Source organism: Humulus lupulus, chromosome 4, assembly GCF_963169125.1.
Source record: "Humulus lupulus chromosome 4, drHumLupu1.1, whole genome shotgun sequence".
Lineage (NCBI taxonomy): Eukaryota > Viridiplantae > Streptophyta > Magnoliopsida > Rosales > Cannabaceae > Humulus > Humulus lupulus.
This window is the reverse complement of record NC_084796.1, coordinates 169,998,093-170,007,886: the sequence shown is the minus strand read 5'-3', so window position 1 is coordinate 170,007,886 and position 9,794 is coordinate 169,998,093.

Genomic DNA, 9,794 nt, shown 5'->3' with positions numbered 1-9,794 from the left:
GACCTGAATAAAGCCTGCCCCAAAGATTGTTTTCCCTTGCCAAGGATTGACCAATTGGTGGATGCCACGGCGGGGCACGAGCTCATGTCCTTTATGGACGCGTACTCAGGCTACAATCAGATCGCTATGAATCCGGCGGATCAGGAGCACACCAACTTCATGACCCCGACTAACGTCTATTGTTACAAGGTCATGTCATTCGGGCTGAAGAACGCCGGCGCTACATACCAGAGGTTAGTAAATAGAATGTTCGCCAACCAGATCGGGAAGAACATGGAGTGTACGTTGATGACATGCTTGTTAAGTCAAAGACTGCCGATAACCATGTTTCCGACCTGGAGGAGTGCTTCAAGATACTACGGGAGTATGGCATGAGGCTTAATCCACAGAAGTGCACTTTTGGAGTCGCATCTGGAAAATTCCTGGGTTTCATCGTCAATACCCGAGGAATTGAGGCAAACCCCAACAAGATCAGATCATTACTCGAGCTTCCCTCACCCAGGTTGCACAAAGACGTCAAAGGCCTGACAGGAAGGGTGGCAGCCCTCAATCGGTTTATTTCAAAATCCACCGATACGTACCAGCCATTCTACAACCTGCTCCGAGGGAATAAGAAGTTCGAATGGACAGAAGATTGCGAAAGTGCTTTTCTCGATCTGAAGGCACATCTGGCCGAGCCACCTGTATTATCCAAACCAAAGGCAGGAGAGCCCCTTTTTCTTTACCTAGCTGTCACAGAGGATGCAGCTAGCGCCGTATTGGTCCGAGAAGAAGACCGGGCTCAGAGACCTGTCTATTACATTAGCAAGAGACTTCTCGGGGCTAAATCCCGATACCCATTGATGGAGAAATTGGAGTTCTGCCTCATCACGGCCTCCCGAAAGCTTAGGCCATACTTCCAGTCCCACTCAATACACGTCATAACCGATCAACCTTTAAGGCAGGTTTTGCAAAAACCTGAAGCATAGGGACGCCTATTCAAGTGGGCTATCAAACTCAGTCAGTTCGAGATTCTGTACACCCTGCGAACTGCTATAAAAATTCAGGCCCTGGCCGATTTTGTGGCAGAGTGCACAGGATTCCAGGAGGACCCTATAGAAGACTCACCCCAGCTCACCTCGGCCCAGGCATCATGGAAGATCTTCATAGATGGCTCGTCTAATAAGAATGGCTCCGGGGCTACAATCATTTTGATATCCCTCGAGGGACATAGATTCCACTCGGCGCTGAGATTCGGATTCAAGGCCTCCAACAACGAGGCCGAATACGAAGCTTTACTGGCCGGGCTAAGAATAGCCCAGGAGCTGAAGGCGAGCTCCGTCCAGTGCTTCAGTGACTCCCAGCTCGTGGTAAACCAGGTTCTGGGCGAATATCAGGCACGAGGACCCAAGATGGCTGCCTACCAGGCAAAGGTAAAAGTTGAGTTGTCCGCATTTGGGCGAGGCTCAATTGAGCAGATACCTCGGGAGCAGAATGCTTACGCATACGCTCTTGCCAAGCTCGCCACCTTCGCGGAGACGGAGGCTTTGGGGTTAGTGCCGGTAGAATTCTTGGAGAAACCAAGTATAGAAGATGTCAGGGCGGAGGTCGAGATGATCGACACCAGGCTGACCTGGATGACACCCATCCTTGAGTATCTCACCAAGGGGAAGCTACCTGAAGGGCGTAATGATGCGCGTCGGGTACTGTACCAGGCCCCAAGGTTTACGGTGGTAGACAGGGTGCTATACCGGCGTGGGCACTCCCTACCTCTCCTACGATGTGTTCTTCCAGGCGAAGCAAAGGCCATCCTGCAGGAGGTGCATGAGGGTATTTACGGGGATCACACTGGAGGGCAAAGCTTGGCCCTATAGGTCTTAAGGCAAGGATATTACTGGCCTACTATGTCCAAGGACTCGATCTCATATGTCAAGAAGTGTGACAAGTGCCAGCGATTCGCCACAGTTTCCCGAGCTCCCCCAATCAAGCTGAAGATGATCTCTTCCCCATGGCCATTTGCAGTCTGGGGGATCGACTTGGTTGGTGCCCTCCCTATTGGAAAAGGAGGGGTCCGCGACGCCATGGTGGCCATCGACTACTTTACTAAGTGGGCTGAGGCAGAACCTTTGGCAACAATAACTTCCAAAAAAGTCCTCGACTTCATGGTTAAGAGCATTATCTGCCGATTCGAGCTGCCCAAGAAGATCGTTTCCGACAATGGGACTCAGTTCGACAGCGACCTATTCACCGAGTTTTGTGGAAGGGAAAGAATTGTGAAAAGCTTCTCCTCCGTGGCCTATCCTCAGGCGAATGGCCAGGTCGAGGCCGTCAATAAGACCCTAAAGGCGAGCCTCAAGAAGAGACTAGACGAAGCCAAGAGGGTCTAGCCAGAACAGCTCCCCCAGGTTCTGTGGGCATACCGGACCTCGCAACGGACTCCTACGAGTCATACTCCTTTCTCCCTGACTTTTGGGACTGAGGCAGTCCTCCCCATGGAGATTAAGGTACCTTCGCATAAAGTCCAGGCATATGACCAGGACCGCAACCATGAGCTACTTTGCGCTTCCCTTGACTTGGTTGATGAAAGACAAGAAGATTCGCAACTCCAGCTCGCACATTACCAGCAAAAAATCACTCATTATTTCAACTCAAAAGTCAAAAAGCGCGCATTTAGCATTGGCGACCTGGTCCTCAGGAGGGTTTTCTTAGCCGGTAAGGATCCCAAAGATGGAGTATTGGGACCAAACTGGGAAGGGCCATATCAAGTCATGGAGGTCATTAAAGAGGGAACTTACAAATTAGCTCGGCTTGATGGAGGGGCAGTCCCACGAACTTGGAACGCCATCCATTTGAAGAGATATTATCAATGACCCCCTTGTAAGGCCTATAAGGCCATTTTTTTATGTATTAAGCAATGAGAATTAACTTTTCGTTTATGATTGTACATGTTTACAAGTGTAATCTAAAGTAACCATGAAAGACATTTTCCTAGTTACTTGGGGGGCATATGGTGCCTGGATATAACCAGGTCGCCTTAAACACATAGAAGTTAATTCAAATTGATTGATCGTTGTTTTTCTTAAAAAACGTGAGACTTTGATAAAGGATTAACGTGAACTAAGCTCTACCCTGGATATAACCAGGTCATAAAACTTAGAAGTTAATTTAAATCGATTGATGGTTGTTTTTCTTAAAGAGCATGAGATATTGATAAAAATTAACGCGAACTAAGTTTTCAAACTGAGTTCCTGGACATAACCAGGTCATAAAACTTAGAAGTTAATTTAAATCGATTGATCGTTGTTTTTCTTAAAGAGCACGAGAAATTGATAGAAAGTAACGCGAACTAAGTTTTTCAAAGTAGTGACTAAAATGCATAGAGGCAAAGGGAAATAAACCAATTAAAAGAAAAAATTGATAAAACCAATTGTCTCGAGGAGGAAAACCCTCATGCAAAGTTACACAAAAAAAAATGAAGATGAGAATATTAAAGGAACGGGCCCTAGGCTCCACCAAGCTGCCCCGTGGAGGTCGCCGTCTCGCCTTCCTGCTTGGCTACAAGGGATGCCTCCCCAGTTTCAGAAGGTGCCTCTTGCTGGAGGCGAGCTTTGAACCCCTCCAGGAAGACCTCCCCGTCCGCTCCTAAGAAGGAGAAGTCGCCGTCTGGGTTATAGGCCCAGCAGTGGTAGAGCATGTCCTCCATGGCGGTGCTGGAAGCTGCCTTCTCCATTTCCAAGGTGGCCTTAGCCTCCTTGGCCCCGGCCTTCGTAGAGTCTAGCTCGACCAGCGCGGCACCAAGGGCGGCTTTGGTAGCCTCGGCCTCTTGAAGCTTGGGGCGGGCTTTTTCCAGCTCGGCCTGCACGGCCGCCAGGGCATCCTTGGTTTCTTTTTCTTTCTGTTGGGCCATCTGCAAGGAAGTTTGATGGGTGGCCACAACCGCCTGATGCTCGCCCCTCATATCCTCGAGCTGGGCCTTGGTCCTGGCTATGCTCCGGTGAAGGGCCAAGACGCTCTGCAAAAACGGAGAGGCAACTGCCTTTAAAAAAAAAAGGAAAGGAAAAACAGGGCAAGGCATGATAATCAAAAATCATAAAAGGGTAAGGTCAGCTTACCGTTAGGGCCATGCCCAATGAAGATTCCATTACGCCCACCGGGCTCCTTGTTTCGATGGCGCGCAACTCTCTCTCATTAAAGCGGTAGAAGTGGTTGACGGCGTAGCTCGCCGTCTCATACACCGTCCCCCGAAAGACATCTGGAATCTTCTCCAGATCTTGGGGGTCCACCGGGATACGTACCTCGGGGGGCGCAGTTGTCGAGGCCCCGAGCTCTGCCCCTGTGTCTCGGACAATGGCCGGAGCTCGCGGAGGGGGTGGGGGCATGTTCTCCACTACAGTAAGAGGTGTAGTTTCCTCGGCCTGGGAAGCAGGGGTCTGCTATTTCCCCTTTGCAGGGGACTTGGTTGGGGTCCCAGCGGCTTTCTTCGCCACCCGGAGCTTCTTCATTTTGGGCCTAGAGGCCCCAGCTGAGGGGTTCCCTCCGGTGAACATAGCTCGCAGATTTGTTCCCCCGGGCTGAGACATCTCCTCTGGCAAAACAAAGACAACATCAATATGTCAGTAAAACACGGGGGAAAAAGGAAAAACTCAAATGTATGTATATACTAATAGGAATCCTATCCCCCGAGCTAGAAGAGGAATCTATGGTCACGATCATCAGCTCCGGAGCTTCTGCGGGGGAATCTAAGACAATTACTTCTCAAGCTGACGCGGGTTCTGGATCCGAGGCTAGCTCAGGACTAGACTCTTCTACGTATGGCCTAAGACCCGGAGCTACGACACCCTCCCAGAGTGATGGCCATGACCGAAGGTTAGTCCCATACTCCTTGAATAGGACCGACCTAAAGGCTAGGGTGTTGTCTACAACTATGGTACCCCTAGAGCGTCTACTTTCGTAATCCAACACGAGCTGTCGACGCAATGGAGCAGGGTTTCGTCAAAGTCCGGGTCACCTCGATAGCGTCGGACAAGCTGTCTGGGATTGAACCTAGCTAGTCGGGGGTCTGCAGTGGCCCTATCTGAGTTCCTAAACATATATGGGTTACCTTGGCCAGAGGGACCTGCAGCTGCTCCGGACTGGACCCTCTCCTCGTCCGTTCTATGGGCGACCTCCAGAGCCCGCTTCCTCGTCCTCACGAGGGGCACCTCGTCCTCCTCATCCTCATCCCCCACGACCTCATCTTGCGAGCTGGGGGAGGCACCCGGGGCCTCCTCAGGTTCAGAGTCTGGCCTGGGGAGATGAGCTTGTAGGCAAGCATCATCTCATCTGTCACGAGCTGGCGATAGTCCTTTACACTGGGGGGCAAGCCCGCCAGTGTCTCGTATTGGCTCCCGAGGATCACAGACTTCTCTGTCCTCGCGAAGATAGCTGCAAAATTATTCCAAGTTAGAAATGGATACAGGGGGGAGCTAACCGATACTTAACTTACGAGCTAGAGATGAGAGGTACTTACGAGGATGGTTGAAGTAGTGCAGGTCAGAGTTGCGAAACCCCTTGGACATAAAGATCTGGTCTTTAAAGTCGTTGGGGTGGCTGGGCAGCTTGATGACCGCAGTCATATTTGGAAACCGGGTTAAGTAATAGAACCCGTCGCCTCGCCCCCGCTACTCTGGGCTGGCTTTGAGGCAGAAAAAGTATAAGATATCTGCCGGAGTAGGGACCTCCCACTCCTGTTTCAAGAACAGATATCTCAACCCCGCCAACAAGCGATAGGAGTTGGTGGGGAGCTGGAAAGGGGCCAACCTCACATAATTGAGGAAGTCGGTGAAGTATTGATCCAGCAGGAGGAAAGCCCCGGCTTTGAAGTGTTCGTCACTCCAGGCCGCGAATTCCTCGTTGAGCGGCGCGCAGCTCCGCTCACCTTCTGCGGGAGGTCGGGCGATCAGGACGCCCCTCCCCAGTTCGATGCCATGGGAAAGGAATATCTTATTCACTTTCCCCTGGTCAGTGATCTTCGAGATGATCCTCTCAACCTCGAAGAAAGCATCGGGCGCCACCTCGAGCTCCTGCTCCACGGCTGGCCCGAAGACAGGAATTGGGGAGTCCGTCATCATCTCTTTTCCCTTGGATTGTTGGGAGGACGAGCTGCCAGCGATCCTCTTTGGAGCGTTCTTCTTGGGTGCTATTTGGTCGCCTAGCGAATAAAAGAAAAGATTTCAGAAAAGGCGACCTAAGCATAAGGAAGAATCAAAAGGAGTGTTTCTTTGCACGAGCTGAGGTAATCTCAGCCCATGCAGAGTGAGACCACGCGGTTCTATGGACACGCGCCTATGCTCCCAACAGATCCCCAATTACTCGGAATTCATGTGTCAGGATGGTCAGGATAGAATTTTTCCTTGGAAGGAAAGTTTCAGTAGGCAAGAGAGGCAAAACCGCCTGTGAAGCGTGTCCCCTAAGCTACCCGGGTTTGAACCCAAAATACTGGATATTTTAAACAAGCATACCAAAAATCCTACCCAGAAAATTTCCCCAGAAAATGCACCCTATAAACCGTGTTCCTAAATGGTTTTCTACTACATGAGATACCCTAACCTAAAGGCTTTCTCCCTTCATACCCACAAAAAAAAACAAAACTTTGCATGCGGCTACAGTAAATATTTACCTAGGCTACAGTGAAAAATAATCTCAAAGCATGCACGGTAAGGAGACTTACAAAGTGTTCTAGTTCAGAAGAGGATGAAGGGGTCGTCTGGGTTGGGGCTTCGTCAGAGTAGTTGATTCCAAAGCTTCAAGGGAGCCCTTACACCTGAACTTCTTGAGTGCTGGGAATGGCGACCAAAAAGGAGAAGGCTTTTCTTTTGGAGACGAAGAAGAGAGAAGAAGAAAGAAAATTCTGAAAAATTTCAAATGAACGGGTGGCCCATGCGTAAGGTGGCCACCCCATTTATATACCTGGAAGGCCACATGATAGGGGCTGTTGGATTACCCCGATGTGGGATCCAAGGCTCTCCACCCGAAAGACGAAATGACGGTAGAGTATAGGCTAGGCCATTTAATGCGGTTCTCAGAAGACGTACTGTCACCAACCACGATGTTCCACGTATTCGGCGCCTGCGTAAAATGTGGAATATGAAGAGTTCATGGGGAAGCCTAAAAGCCCCTACTGTGGCCCTACACGACGTCGTGTACCACGAGCACGGGCTTGGGGGGAAAATGTACACCCTGATTTTCCAACGGGCTATTAGCTAGCTGAGATACGGCCTAAACTAATCAGCCACGTGGATTCCCCATGACCGGAGCTGTTGTCATCAGGTCCTACCTGGTTAGCTTGGGGTATCCAAAGGTTCGCCAAGATTACTTAAGGATTGAGTCTGGACTCTGAAGGCCACAGGTCGAGGGAAGCATCCAGCTCGTGGTACGAGCTAGAGTTGGAGGCTGTGACCTTTTATAAAGTCAACCACGCAAGGTAAACGTGCATATATCAGACATCACATGTCTGATATATCCCTGACTTCTCGGACACGCAGCATGTACGTGCGTATTCAGACACCCACGACTGGGTTGGGCCATGCGGCCCATTATCCCCCTTACCTATTGATTAGACCACACTTCATGTGTCAGGTTTTAGGAATTAATCATGAATGTCACAGAGTTGACATGATAGGTAAGAAGGTCACGGGATGACCTTCTTACCAACTCCCAGGTGCCCTCTCCTATAAATATGGAGACCCTGGGAGTTGCAAAGGGTTGGATTCTATTGTGTAAGTAAATACCCTGTGAAAGAATACCAAGCATATAGCAATAATATTGACTGGTGGAGTAGAAGGATTTTAACTTTTGAACCACCTAAAAAACGTATATTGTGTCACCATTCCATTTCCAAGATCATTCATCTATTTCGGTTCAAAATAAGCACTAATCTCTTCCTCTTTCTTTTCTTAATTACCTATTGGCGAAGAACCGCGTCAACAGTTTGGTGCTTGCATTGAGAGCAAGTTAGATTGGTGCTTTCGCAAACATCCACTATGGTGACCACTCGATCTAGACATGGTAATGAGACGAAGCAACATGATGGGCAGGAGGCTCATCATATCGCCATCCCCGGTGAACAAATTCCTGAAGTCCAGCAGCGGCCGGGCAAACAGCTGGTGGGCCAAGATGACACTGGAAGTTCGGCACCCTGGCCAACTAATCCAAACCCAGGTTATTACACTGCGGTGGAGACGGAGAATGTTCAGCTGAGGAACCAGCTATGAATAGCTAATTAGCAGATCAAGGATGTGTTGGCCCGACTACCCCCTCTTACAACCGACGCTAACGTCGGAAAGAGGCAAGGCGAGACTCATAAGTCTCGCCAGGGTAATCGGTCCAGGCATAGCCACTCAGACAGACTTCCGACAGCCAACTCTATTCCCTCATCGCACCATCGAGAGGCAAACTTTGAAGAAATGCCTAGAGCCGAACAACAACAGTACAGCCGTTCGGTCAAAACTTCGACTCCCAGCTCCCAACCAGCCTCGAGCGCGCCCAGGAGAGCTCGAGGTAATTCCTGAAGGAGATCCGGGGAGCGCTCACAGCATTAGCCCATCCCCAACAGCCATCCTGCACCTCGTCCAGATCGCCAGGCGCAGGACCCGCAGGTTGGTAGGGTCGCGAGCCCCCACTTAACTTGATCCGACCTAATGGAACCAGGATCGCATCCCCAGTCAGGCATCCTCCCTCTCCAATAAAATACCCATCTCCTCCTAGACCCGTCCGAGATATTCCAGCCTACGGAAGTAGCATGAGAAACCCGCCATCCGCATGGCCTTCCCGACGTAGTAGGGCGCCGAGAGAAAGCCCGGATCCTCACCACCAAAGGCGAACTCCGAGCTTCTCTAACAGGAGCTACTGGACCGGCAGTCGCCGGAGTGACCTTTCTGGCGGAGACTTGCGTCAGCGTTTAAGTTCGGCACAAAGTCCTCAAACCACCCAGGGGGGCGACCTGCGAGATCGCCTAAACTCCCATTGAAGGGAGCCAGTAGGAGGTGACAGCCATGCTCGCTCGGGGGGAGACCTGTTCGAAGTACGTAACGGAGGGAATGCCCCAAATAACCTATCTCAAGATAGGAGGGGCAATAACCCACCAAATATGTACAATGGATCCGGAGCTGTTGAACAGCCCCGGAATAACCAAGGAAATCAGGATAAAACCCTCGAGCGCCTGGCTCAGATGGAGGAGCTGATGAGGAATCTCCTGTCGGATAAAGAGAAGGATGAATACGACTCGGGGGACGAGATGGAGCTCTTCGCCCCCAGCATAGCAGAAAGGCTTACCCACCTAGTTTCCGCATGCCGTACCTGTCCAAATTCAATGGGGACGGAGATCCGTCGGATCATCTGGGGATGTTCAACACCCTGATGATGGCTCAAAACATTGGCCCCGAGCTGAGGTGTCTGATATTTCCTTCCACGCTGACTGGACCAGCCAGGCAATGGTTCAAGCAAAGAAAAAGACAGTCAATCAGCTCCTGGAAACTTTCTCGGCTGATTTCAAAAGGGCATTTCGAGCCTCCCAGGCTGCCTGCGTCAAGGCCGACTCTCTGGCTAACGTGAGGTAGCAGCCCGACGAAACTCTGAAAGCTTATCTGAGCAGGTTCGCGAACGTCGCTGCTCGGGCCAGAGACGCGGATGAAAACTCCAAGCTCATGGCCTTGAGAACTGGAATCCTCGTTGGAGGGCAACTCTGGAAAGATATACAAAGGAAGGGAGTTAGCTCAGTGAACGAGTTCCTGAATAGGGCCCAGGAATGGATCAATTTGGAGGAGGCTGAAGCCTCA